This window comes from Oncorhynchus nerka, unplaced genomic scaffold (genome assembly GCF_034236695.1).
Source record: "Oncorhynchus nerka isolate Pitt River unplaced genomic scaffold, Oner_Uvic_2.0 unplaced_scaffold_423, whole genome shotgun sequence".
NCBI classification, from domain to species: Eukaryota; Metazoa; Chordata; class Actinopteri; order Salmoniformes; family Salmonidae; genus Oncorhynchus; species Oncorhynchus nerka.
Window position 1 is genome coordinate 374274 of NW_027040490.1, and position 12500 is coordinate 386773.

General features: G+C 36.1%; 1 pseudogene; it reads left to right on the forward strand.

Moving 5' to 3' along the window:
- The window catches only part of LOC135571270 (ankyrin-2-like), a 133985-nt pseudogene that overhangs the window by 98620 nt on the left and 22865 nt on the right, over nt 1-12500 (forward strand).

Genomic DNA, 12500 nt, shown 5'->3' on the forward strand with positions numbered 1-12500 from the left:
GGGAGGATGGGGAAGAGAGGGGGGAGGGGAGGATGGGGAAGGGGGAGGAGGGGGATGGGGAATGAGAGGGAGGAGGAGGATGGGGAGAGAGGGGAGGAGGGGGAGGATGGGGAAGAGAGGGGGTGGAGCGAGGATGGGGGGAAGAGAGGGGAGGATGGGGGAAGAGATGGGGTGGAGGGAGGATGGGGGAAGAGAGGGAGGAGGGAGGATGGGGGAGAGGGGAGGAGGGAGGATGGGGAAGAGAGGGAGGAGGGAGGATGGGGAAGAGAGGGGAGGAGGAGAGGATGGGGGAAGAGAGGGGGTGGAGGGAGGATGGAGGAAGAGAGGGGAGGAGGGAGGATGGGGGAAGAGAAGGAAGGAGGGAGGATGTGGGAAGAGAGGGGTGGAGGAGGATGGGGAGGGAGGAGGGAGAATGGAGGAAGAGAGGGGAGGAGGGAGGATGGGGGAAGAGAGGGAGGAGGGAGGATGGGGGAAGAGAGGGGAGGAGGGAGGATGGGGGAAGAGAGGGGTGGAGGGAGAATGGGGGAAGAGGGGAGTAGGGAGAATGGGGGAAGAGAGGGGGTGGAGGGAGGATGGGGGAAGAGAGGGGAGGAGGGAGGATGGGGAAGAGAAGGAAGGAGGGAGGATGGGGGAAGAGAGGGGTGGAGGGAGGATGGAGGAGAGGAGAGGATGGAGGAAGAGAGGGGGAGGGGGAGGATGGGGGAAGAGAGGGGTGGAGGGAGGATGGGGAAGAGAAGGTGGAGGGAGGATGGGGGAGAGGAGGGAGGATGGAGGAAGAGAGGGGAGGAGGGAGGATGGGGGAAGAGAGGGGTGGAGGGAGGATGGAGGAGAGGAGGGAGTGGGAGGGAGGGAGGTAGGGGGAGGAGAGGGAGGTAGGGGGAGAGGATGGAGGGAGGGAGGGAGGTAGGTAGGGGGAGGGGATGGAGGGAGGGAGGATAGGGGAAGAGAGGGGAGGAGGGAGGATGGGGGAAGAGAGGGAGGAGGGAGGATGGGGAAGAGAGGGGCGGAGGGAGGATGGGGAAGAGAGGGGAGGAGGGAGGATGGGGAATGAGAGGGAGGAGGGAGGATGGGGGAAGAGAGGGGAGGAGGGAGGATGGGGAAGAGAGGGGTGGGGGAAGAGAGGGGGGAGGGAGGATGGGGAAGAGAGGGGATGGGGGAAGAGAGGGGAGGAGGGAGGATGGGGACGAGAGGGAGGAGGGAGGATGGGGAAGAGAGGGGAGGAGGGAGGATGGGGGACGAGAGGGGAGGATGGGGGAAGAGAGGGGACGAGGGAGGATGGGGGAAGAGAGGGGTGGAGGGAGGATGGGGTAGGAGAGGGGGAGGAGGGAGGATGGGAGAAGAGAGGGGATGGGGGAGGATGGAGGAAGAGAGAGGAGGAGGGAGGATGGGGAAGAGAGGGAGGAGGGAGGATGGGGAAGAGAGGGGAGAAGGATAAAGAGGGACGGTGGTGCTGTAGGGTTGGTGACAGACTTGCACTGTTTTTCTGTTTCAATACTGTGTCTTTAAAAGTCATTCTGGTGCCTTATTTGTCATGTGACCTGCATGCAGAACATGACAGCATCCTGTGTGGGGGTTTGGTGTGAGGTCATCTTGTCTTATAATGCCCTGTTCCCTGTGTAACAACCAAACTACCTCCTCTCCTCTCCTCCCCTCTCCTCTCCTCTCATCTCTTCTCATTTCCTCCTCCTCCTTCTCATCTCCTTTCCACCTCTCCTCTCCTCTCCTTTCCTCCTCTACTCTCCATTCCTCCTCTCTCTCCTCTTCTCCTCTCTCCTCTACTCTCATCTCCTTTCCTCCTCTCTCTCTCTCTCTCTCTCTCTCTCTCCTCTCCTCTCCTTTCCTCCTCCCTCTCCTCTCCTCCCTCTCCTTTCCTCCTTCTTCTCCTCCCTCTCCTTTTCTCCTCCCTCTCCTCTCCTCCCTCTCCTTTCCTTCCTTCCTCTCCTCTCCTCTCCTCTCCTCTCCTCTCCTCTCCTCCTCCCTCTCCTTTCCTCCTCTCCTCTCCTCTCCTCTCCTCTACGGCGTTATCAGATGATGGTTAACAGAACTACAGAGGTATACATGTTTATTCTACCCATCACCTCCTCTCCTCCCCTGTTCCTTCTTCACCTCCATCTAGCTCTGCTCTGTAGTTCCTGTGTTGACATCAGACCTGTATTAAATACTGCATGATGGACTCTGACATGCTCTACTCTACATCTAGCATCTGGTGTCTGTCTGTCTGTCTGTCTGTCTCTGTCTGTCTGTCTGTCTGTCTGTCTGTCTGTCTGTCTGTCTCTGTCTGCCTGCCTGTCTGTCTGTCTGCCTGTCTGTCTGTCTGTCTGTCTGCTGCCTGCCTGCCTGCCTGCCTGCCTGCCTGCCTGCCTGCCTGTTGATACGAGTGTTTGACTCTACCAGTAAATAGACTTGTTGTAACAGCCTCCTGGTCCTGAGCATGTCTGAATGTTTCAACTTTATTCCTTGTTTTACACCTCTAAGAGTGTGTGTCTTTGGTGTTGAAGTCTTTGTTTCCAAGAAAATAACATTTTATTATAATCTGATGATAATATTTATATATATTATATTAATATGGTTGGATATATTATAATCTGATGATAATATTTATATATATTAAATTAGTGTGGTTGGATATATTATAATCTGATGATAATATTTATATATATTATATAATAGTGTGGTTGGATATATTATAATATATAGTAATATGATAATATTTATAGTATATTATATTAAAATTAGTGTATGGTTGGATATATTATAATATATGATAATATTTATATATATTATATTAATATGGTTGGATATATTATAATATATGATAATATTTATATATATTATATTATTAGTTGGTTATTATAATATATGATAGTATTTATATATATTATATCTAGAATGGTTGATAGGTTATAGGGATAGTATATATAATTATATAATATGGTTGATATATATATTATATATATATAAATGTATGTCCCGTTGGTATATTATAATATAATGATAGTATTTATATATATTATAGTGTATGGTTTATATTATAATTATTCTACTTATATATATTATCATTTATATGTTTAATATTTATTATTATAATAGGGTGTAGGGTTAATGTATTTATATATATTAATGTATGTGTTATAGGGTTAATGTAGTATTTATATATATTAATGTAGTGTTATAGGTTAATGTAGTGTTATAAGAGGATTAATGTAGTGTTATATTTCCATATATAAATGTCTGGTTAATGTAGTGTTATAGGGTTCTTTATTCTTTATGTAGTGTTATAGGGTTAATTATATTATTATAGGGTTAATGTAGTGTTATAGGGTTAATGTAGTGTTATAGGGTAAATGTAGTGTTATAGGGTTAATGTAGTGTTATAGGGTTAATGTAGTGTTATAGGGTTAATGTAGTGTTATAGGTTAATGTAGTGTTATAGGTTTAATGTAGTGTTATAGGTTAATGTAGGTTATAGGGGTAATGTAGTGTTATAGGGGTAATGTAGTGTTATAGGGGTAATGTAGTGTTATAGGGTTAATGTAGTGTTATAGGGTTAATGTAGTGTTATAGGGTTAATGTAGTGTTATAGGGGTAATGTAGTGTTATAGGTTAATGTAGTGTTATAGGGTTAATGTAGTGTTATAGGGTTAATGTAGTGTTATAGGGTTAATGTAGTGTTATAGGGTTAATGTAGTGTTATAGGGTTAATGTAGTGTTATAGGGTTAATGTAGTGTTATAGGGTTAATGTAGTGTTATAGGGTTAATGTAGTGTTATAGGGTTAATGTAGTGTTATAGGGTTAATGTAGTGTTATAGGGTTAATGTAGTGTTATAGGGTTAATGTAGTGTTATAGGGTTAATGTAGTGTTATAGGGGTAATGTAGTGTTATAGGGTTAATGTAGTGTTATAGGGTAATGTAGTGTTATAGGGTAATGTAGTGTTATAGGGTTAATGTAGTGTTATAGGGGTAATGTAGTGTTATAGGGTTAATGGGTTAATGTAGTGTTATAGGGGTAATGTAGTGTTATAGGGTTAATGTAGTGTTATAGGGTTAATGTAGTGTTATAGGGTTAATGTAGTGTTATAGGGTTAATGTAGTATAGGGTTATGTAGTGTTATAGGTTAATGTAGTGTTATAGGGTTAATGTAGTGTTATAGGGTAATGTAGTGTTATAGGGTTAATGTAGTGTTATAGGGTTAATGTAGTGTTATAGGGTTAATGTAGTGTTATAGGGTTAATGTAGTGTTATAGGGTTAATGTAGTGTTATAGGGTTAATGTAGTGTTATAGGGGTAATGTAGTGTTATAGGGTTAATGTAGTGTTATAGGGTTAATGTAGTGTTATAGGGTTAATGTAGTGTTATAGGGTTAATGTAGTGTTATAGGGTTAATGTAGTGTTATAGGGGTAATGTAGTGTTATAGGGTTAATGTAGTGTTATAGGGTTAATGTAGTGTTATAGGGTTAATGTAGTGTTATAGGGTTAATGTAGTGTTATAGGGTTAATGTAGTGTTATAGGGTTAATGTAGTGTTATAGGGTTAATGTAGTGGGTTAATGTAGGGTTATAGGTTAATGTGTGTTATAGGGTTAATGTAGTGTTATAGGGTTAATGTAGTGTTATAGGGTTAATGTAGTGTTATAGGGTTAATGTAGTGTTATAGGGTTAATGTAGTGTTATAGGGTTAATGTAGTGTTATAGGGTAATGTAGTGTTATAGGGTTAATGTAGTGTTATAGGGTTAATGTAGTGTTATAGGGGTAATGTAGTGTTATAGGGTTAATGTAGTGTTATAGGGTTAATGTAGTGTTATAGGGTTAATGTAGTGTTATAGGGTTAATGTAGTGTTATAGGGTAATGTAGTGTTATAGGGTTAATGTAGTGTTATAGGGTTAATGTAGTGTTATAGGGTTAATGTAGTGTTATAGGGTTAATGTAGTGTTATAGGGTTAATGTAGTGTATAGGGTTAATGTAGTGTTATGGGGTTAATGTAGTGTTATATAGGGTTAATGTAGTGTTATAGGGTTAATGTAGTGTTATAGACTTAATGTAGTGTTATAGGGTTAATGTAGTGTTATAGGGTTAATGTAGTGTTATAGGGTTAATGTAGTGTTATATAGGTTAATGTAGTGTTATAGGGTTAATGTAGTGTTATAGGGTTAATGTAGTGTTATAGGGTTAATGTAGTGTTATAGGGGTTAATGTAGTGTTATAGGGTTAATGTAGTGTTATAGGGTTAATGTAGTGTTATATACTTAATGTAGTGTTATAGACTTAATGTAGTGTTATAGGTTTAATGTAGTGTTATATACTTAATGTAGTGTTATAGGGTTAATGTAGTGTTATAGCCTTAATGTAGTGTTATAGGGTTAATGTAGTGTTATAGCCTTAATGTAGTGTTATAGCCTTAATGTAGTGTTATAGGGTTAATGTAGTGTTATAGGGTTAATGTAGTGTTATAGCCTTAATGTAGTGTTATAGCTTAATGTAGTGTTATATACTTAATGTAGTGTTATAGGGTTAATGTAGTGTTATAGGGTTAATGTAGTGTTATAGGGTTAATGTAGTGTTATAGGGTTAATGTAGTGTTATAGTGTTATAGGGTTAATGTAGTGTTATAGGGTTAATGTAGTGTTATAGGGTTAATGTAGTGTTATAGGGTTAATGTAGTGTTATATAGGGTTAATGTAGTGTTATAGGGTTAATGTAGTGTTATAGGGTTAATGTAGTGTTATAGGGTTAATGTAGTGTTATAGGGTTAATGTAGTGTTATAGGGTTAATGTAGTGTTATAGGGTTAATGTAGTGTTATAGGGTTAATGTAGTGTTATAGGGTTAATGTAGTGTTATAGGGTTAATGTAGTGTTATAGACTTAATGTAGTGTTATAGGGTTAATGTAGTGTTATAGGTAGTGTTAATTAATGTAGTGTTATAGGGTTAATGTAGTGTTATAGGGTTAATGTAGTGTTATAGGGTTAATGTAGTGTTATAGGGTTAATGTAGTGTTATAATGTAGTTAATGTTAATGTTATAGCCTTAATGTAGTGTTATAGCTTAATGTAGTGTTGTAGGGTTAATGTAGTGTTATAGGGTTAATGTAGTGTTATAGGGTAATGTAGTGTTATAGACTTAATGTAGTGTTATAGGGTTAATGTAGTGTTATAGGGTTAATGTAGTGTTATAGACTTAATGTAGTGTTATAGGGTTAATGTAGTGTTATAGGGTTAATGTAGTGTTATAGGTTAATGTAATGTTATAGGGTTAATGTAGTGTTATAGACTTAATGTAGTGTTATAGGGTTAATGTAGTGTTATAGGGTTAATGTAGTGTTATAGGGTTAATGTAGTGTTATAGAGGGTTAATGTAGTGTTATAGGGTTAATGTAGTGTTATAGGGTTAATGTAGTGTTATAGGGTTAATGTAGTGTTATAGGGTTAATGTAGTGTTATAGGGTTAATGTTAATGTGTTATAGGTTAATGTAGTGTTATAGGGTTAATGTAGTGTTATAGGGTTAATGTAGTGTTATAGGTTAATGTAGTGTTAGGGTTAATGTAGTATAGGGTTAATGTAGTGTTATAGGGTTAATGTTATAGTGTTATAGGGTTAATGTAGTGTTATAGGGTTAATGTAGTGTTATAGGGTTAATGTAGTGTTATAGGGTTAATGTAGTGTTATAGGGTTAATGTAGTGTTATAGGGTTAATGTAGTGTTATAGGGGTTAATGTAGTGTTATAGGGTTAATGTAGTGTTATAGGGGTAATGTAGTGTTATAGGGTTAATGTAGTGTTATAGGGGTAATGTAGTGTTATAGGGTTAATGTAGTGTTATAGCTTAATGTAGTGTTATAGGGTTAATGTAGTGTTATAGCTTAATGTAGTGTTATAGGGTTAATGTAGTGTTATAGGGTTAATGTAGTGTTATAGCCTTAATGTAGTGTTATAGGGTTAATGTAGTGTTATAGGGTTAATGTAGTGTTATAGGGTTAATGTAGTGTTATAGGGTTAATGTAGTGTTATAGGGTTAATGTAGTGTTATAGCTTAATGTAGTGTTATAGGGTTAATGTAGTGTTATAGGGTTAATGTAGTGTTATAGGGGTAATGTAGTGTTATAGGGTTAATGTAGTGTTATAGGGTTAATGTAGTGTTATAGCTTAATGTAGTGTTATAGGGTTAATGTAGTGTTATAGGGTAATGTAGTGTTATAGGGTTAATGTAGTGTTATAGGGTTAATGTAGTGTTATAGGGTTAATGTAGTGTTATAGCCTTAATGTAGTGTTATAGGGTTAATGTAGTGTTATAGGGTAATGTAGTGTTATAGGGTTAATGTAGTGTTATAGGGTTAATGTAGTGTTATAGGTTAATGTAGTGTTATAGGGTTAATGTAGTGTTATAGGGTTAATGTAGTGTTATAGGGTTAATGTAGTGTTATAGGGTGTAGTGTTATAGGGTAATGTGTTATAGGGTTTATAGCTTAATGTAGTGTTATAGGGTAATGTAGTGTTATAGCCTTAATGTAGTGTTATAGGGTTAATGTAGTGTTATAGGGTTAATGTAGTGTTATAGCTTAATGTAGTGTTATAGGGTTAATGTAGTGTTATAGGGTTAATGTAGTGTTATAGGGTTAATGTAGTGTTATAGGGGGTTAATGTAGTGTTATAGGGTTAATGTAGTGTTATAGGGTTAATGTAGTGTTATAGGGTTAATGTAGTGTTATAGGGTTAATGTAGTGTTATAGGGTTAATGTAGTGTTATAGGGTTAATGTAGTGTTATAGGGTTAATGTAGTGTTATAGGGTTAATGTAGTGTTATAGGGTTAATGTAGTGTTATAGGGTTAATGTAGTGTTATAGGGTTAATGTAGTGTTATAGGGTAATGTAGTGTTATAGGGGTTAATGTTATAGGGTTAATGTTAGCCTTAATGTAGGGTTAATGTAGTGTTATAGGGTTAATGTAGTGTTATAGGGTTAATGTAGTGTTATAGGGTTAATGTAGTGTTATAGGGTTAATGTAGTGTTATAGGGTTAATGTAGTGTTATAGGGTTAATGTAGTGTTATAGGGGTAATGTAGTGTTATAGGGTTAATGTAGTGTTATAGGGTTAATGTAGTGTTATAGGGTTAATGTAGTGTTATAGGGTTAATGTAGTGTTATAGGGTTAATGTAGTGTTATAGGGTTAATGTAGTGTTATAGGGTTAATGTTATAGGGTTAATGTTATATGTAATGTAGTGTTATAGGGTTAATGTAGTGTTATAGGGTTAATGTAGTGTTATAGGGTTAATGTAGTGTTATAGGGTTAATGTAGTGTTATAGGGTTAATGTAGTGTTATAGGGTAATGTAGTGTTATAGGGTAATGTAGTGTTATAGGTTAATGTAGTGTTATAGGGTAATGTAGTGTTATAGGGTTAATGTAGTGTTATAGGGTTAATGTAGTGTTATAGGGTTAATGTAGTGTTATAGGGTTAATGTAGTGTTATAGGGGTAATGTAGTGTTATAGGGTTAATGTAGTGTTATAGGGTTAATGTAGTGTTATAGGGTTAATGTAGTGTTATAGGGTTAATGTAGTGTTATAGGGTTAATGTAGTGTTATAGGGTTAATGTAGTGTTATAGGGTTAATGTAGTGTTATAGGGTAATGTAGTGTTATAGGGGTAATGTAGTGTTATAGGGTTAATGTAGTGTTATAGGGTTAATGTAGTGTTATAGGGTTAATGTAGTGTTATAGGGTTAATGTAGTGTTATAGGGTTAATGTAGTGTTATAGGGTTAATGTAGTGTTATAGGGTTAATGTAGTGTTATAGGGTTAATGTAGTGTTATAGGTTAATGTAGTGTTATAGGGTTAATGTAGTGTTATATTAATGTAGTGTTAAGGGTTAATGTAGTGTTATAGGGTTAATGTAATGTAATGTAGTGTTATAGGGTTAATGTAGTGTTATAGGGTTAATGTAGTGTTATAGGGTTAAAGGGTTAATGTAGTGTTATAGGGTTAATGTAGTGTTATAGGGTTAATGTAGTGTTATAGGGTTAATGTAGTGTTATAGGGTTAATGTAGTGTTATAGCCTTAATGTAGTGTTATAGGGGTAATGTAGTGTTATAGGGTTAATGTAGTGTTATACCCTTAATGTAGTGTTATAGGGTTAATGTAGTGTTATAGGGTTAATGTAGTGTTATAGGGTTAATGTAGTGTTATAGGGTTAATGTAGTGTTATACCCTTAATGTAGTGTTATAGGGTTAATGTAGTGTTATAGGGTTAATGTAGTGTTATAGGGTTAATGTAGTGTTATAGGGTTAATGTAGTGTTATAGGGGTAATGTAGTGTTATAGCCTTAATGTAGTGTTATAGGGTTAATGTAGTGTTATAGGGTAATGTAGTGTTATAGGGGTAATGCAGTGTTATATACTTAATGTAGTGTTATAGGGGTAATGTAGTGTTATAGGGTAATGTAGTGTTATAGGGTTAATGTAGTGTTATACCCTTAATGTAGTGTTATAGGGGTAATGTAGTGTTATAGGGTTAATGTAGTGTTATAGGGTTAATGTAGTGTTATAGGGTTAATGTAGTGTTATAGGGGTAATGTAGTGTTATAGGGTTAATGTAGTGTTATAGGGTTAATGTAGTGTTATAGGGTTAATGTAGTGTTATAGGGTTAATGTAGTGTTATACCCTTAATGTAGTGTTATAGGGTAATGTAGTGTTATAGGGTTAATGTAGTGTTATAGGGTTAATGTAGTGTTATAGGGTTAATGTAGTGTTATAGGGTTAATGTAGTGTTATAGGGTTAATGTAGTGTTATAGGGTTAATGTAGTGTTATAGGGTTAATGTAGTGTTATAGGGTTAATGTAGTGTTATAGGGTAATGTAGTGTTATACCCTTAATGTAGTGTTATAGCCTTAATGTAGTGTTATAGGGTTAATGTAGTGTTATAGGGTAATGTAGTGTTATAGGGTTAATGTTATAGTGTTATAGGGTTAATGTAGTGTTATAGGGTTAATGTAGTGTTATAGGGTTAATGTAGTGTTATAGGGTTAATGTAGTGTTATAGGGTTAATGTAGTGTTATAGGGTTAATGTAGTGTTATAGGGTAATGTAGTGTTATAGGGTTAATGTAGTGTTATAGGGTTAATGTAGTGTTATAGGGTTAATGTAGTGTTATAGCCTTAATGTAGTGTTATAGGGTTAATGTAGTGTTATAGGGTTAATGTAGTGTTATAGGGTTAATGTAGTGTTATAGGGTTAATGTAGTGTTATAGGGTTAATGTAGTGTTATAGGGTTAATGTAGTGTTATAGCCTTAATGTAGTGTTATAGGGTTAATGTAGTGTTATAGGGTAATGTAGTGTTATAGGGTTAATGTAGTGTTATAGGGTTAATGTAGTGTTATAGCCTTAATGTAGTGTTATAGGGTTAATGTAGTGTTATAGGGTTAATGTAGTGTTATAGGGTTAATGTAGTGTTATAGGGTTAATGTAGTGTTATAGGGTAATGTAGTGTTATAGGGTTAATGTAGTGTTATAGGGTTAATGTAGTGTTATAGGGTTAATGTAGTGTTATAGGGTAATGTAGTGTTATAGGGTAATGTAGTGTTATAGGGTTAATGTAGTGTTATAGCCTCAATGTAGTGTTATACCCTTAATGTAGTGTTATAGGGTTAATGTAGTGTTATAGGGTTAATGTAGTGTTATAGGGGTAATGTAGTGTTATAGGGTTAATGTAGTGTTATAGGGTTAATGTAGTGTTATATAGGGTTAATGTAGTGTTATAGGGTTAATGTAGTGTTATACCCTTAATGTAGTGTTATAGGGTAATGTAGTGTTATAGGGTTAATGTAGTGTTATAGGGTAATGTAGTGTTATAGGGTTAATGTAGTGTTATATAGGGTTAATGTAGTGTTATAGGGTTAATGTAGTGTTATAGGGTTAATGTAGTGTTATAGGGTTAATGTAGTGTTATAGGGTTAATGTAGTGTTATAGGGTAATGTAGTGTTATACCCTTAATGTAGTGTTATAGACTTAATGTAGTGTTATAGGGTAATGTAGTGTTATAGGGTAATGTAGTGTTATAGGGGTAATGTAGTGTTATAGGGGTAATGTAGTGTTATAGGGGTAATGTAGTGTTATAGGGTTAATGTAGTGTTATAGGGTAATGTAGTGTTATACCCTTAATGTAGTGTTATAGACTTAATGTAGTGTTATAGGGTAATGTAGTGTTATAGGGTTAATGTAGTGTTATAGGGTTAATGTAGTGTTATAGGGTTAATGTAGTGTTATAGCCTTAATGTAGTGTTATAGGGTTAATGTAGTGTTATAGCCTTAATGTAGTGTTATAGCCTTAATGTAGTGTTATAGGGTTAATGTAGTGTTATAGGGTTAATGTAGTGTTATAGGGTTAATGTAGTGTTATAGCCTTAATGTAGTGTTATAGGGTTAATGTAGTGTTATACCCTTAATGTAGTGTTATAGGGTTAATGTAGTGTTATAGGGTAATGTAGTGTTATAGGGTTAATGTAGTGTTATAGGGTTAATGTAGTGTTATAGCCTTAATGTAGTGTTATAGGGTTAATGTAGTGTTATAGGGTTAATGTAGTGTTATAGGGTTAATGTAGTGTTATAGGGTAATGTAGTGTTATAGGGTAATGTAGTGTTATAGGGTTAATGTAGTGTTATAGGGTTAATGTAGTGTTATAGGGTTAATGTAGTGTTATAGGGTAATGTAGTGTTATAGGGTAATGTAGTGTTATAGGGTTAATGTAGTGTTATAGCCTCAATGTAGTGTTATACCCTTAATGTAGTGTTATAGGGTTAATGTAGTGTTATAGGGTTAATGTAGTGTTATAGGGGTAATGTAGTGTTATAGGGTTAATGTAGTGTTATACCCTTAATGTAGTGTTATAGGGTTAATGTAGTGTTATATAGGGTTAATGTAGTGTTATAGGGTAATGTAGTGTTATAGGGTTAATGTAGTGTTATAGGGTTAATGTAGTGTTATAGGGTTAATGTAGTGTTATAGGGTTAATGTAGTGTTATAGGGTTAATGTAGTGTTATAGGGTTAATGTAGTGTTATAGGGGTAATGTAGTGTTATAGCTTAATGTAGTGTTATAGGGGTAATGTAGTGTTATAGGGTTAATGTAGTGTTATAGGGTTAATGTAGTGTTATAGGGTTAATGTAGTGTTATAGGGTTAATGTAGTGTTATAGGGTAATGTAGTGTTATAGGGTAATGTAGTGTTATAGGGTAATGTAGTGTTATAGGGTTAATGTAGTGTTATAGGGTTAATGTAGTGTTATAGGGTTAATGTAGTGTTATAGGGTAATGTAGTGTTATAGGGTAATGTAGTGTTATAGGGTTAATGTAGTGTTATAGGGTTAATGTAGTGTTATAGGGTAATGTAGTGTTATAGGGGTAATGTAGTGTTATAGGGTTAATGTAGTGTTATAGGGTTAATGTAGTGTTATAGGGGTAATGTAGTGTTATATAGGGGTAATGTAGTGTTATAGGGTTAA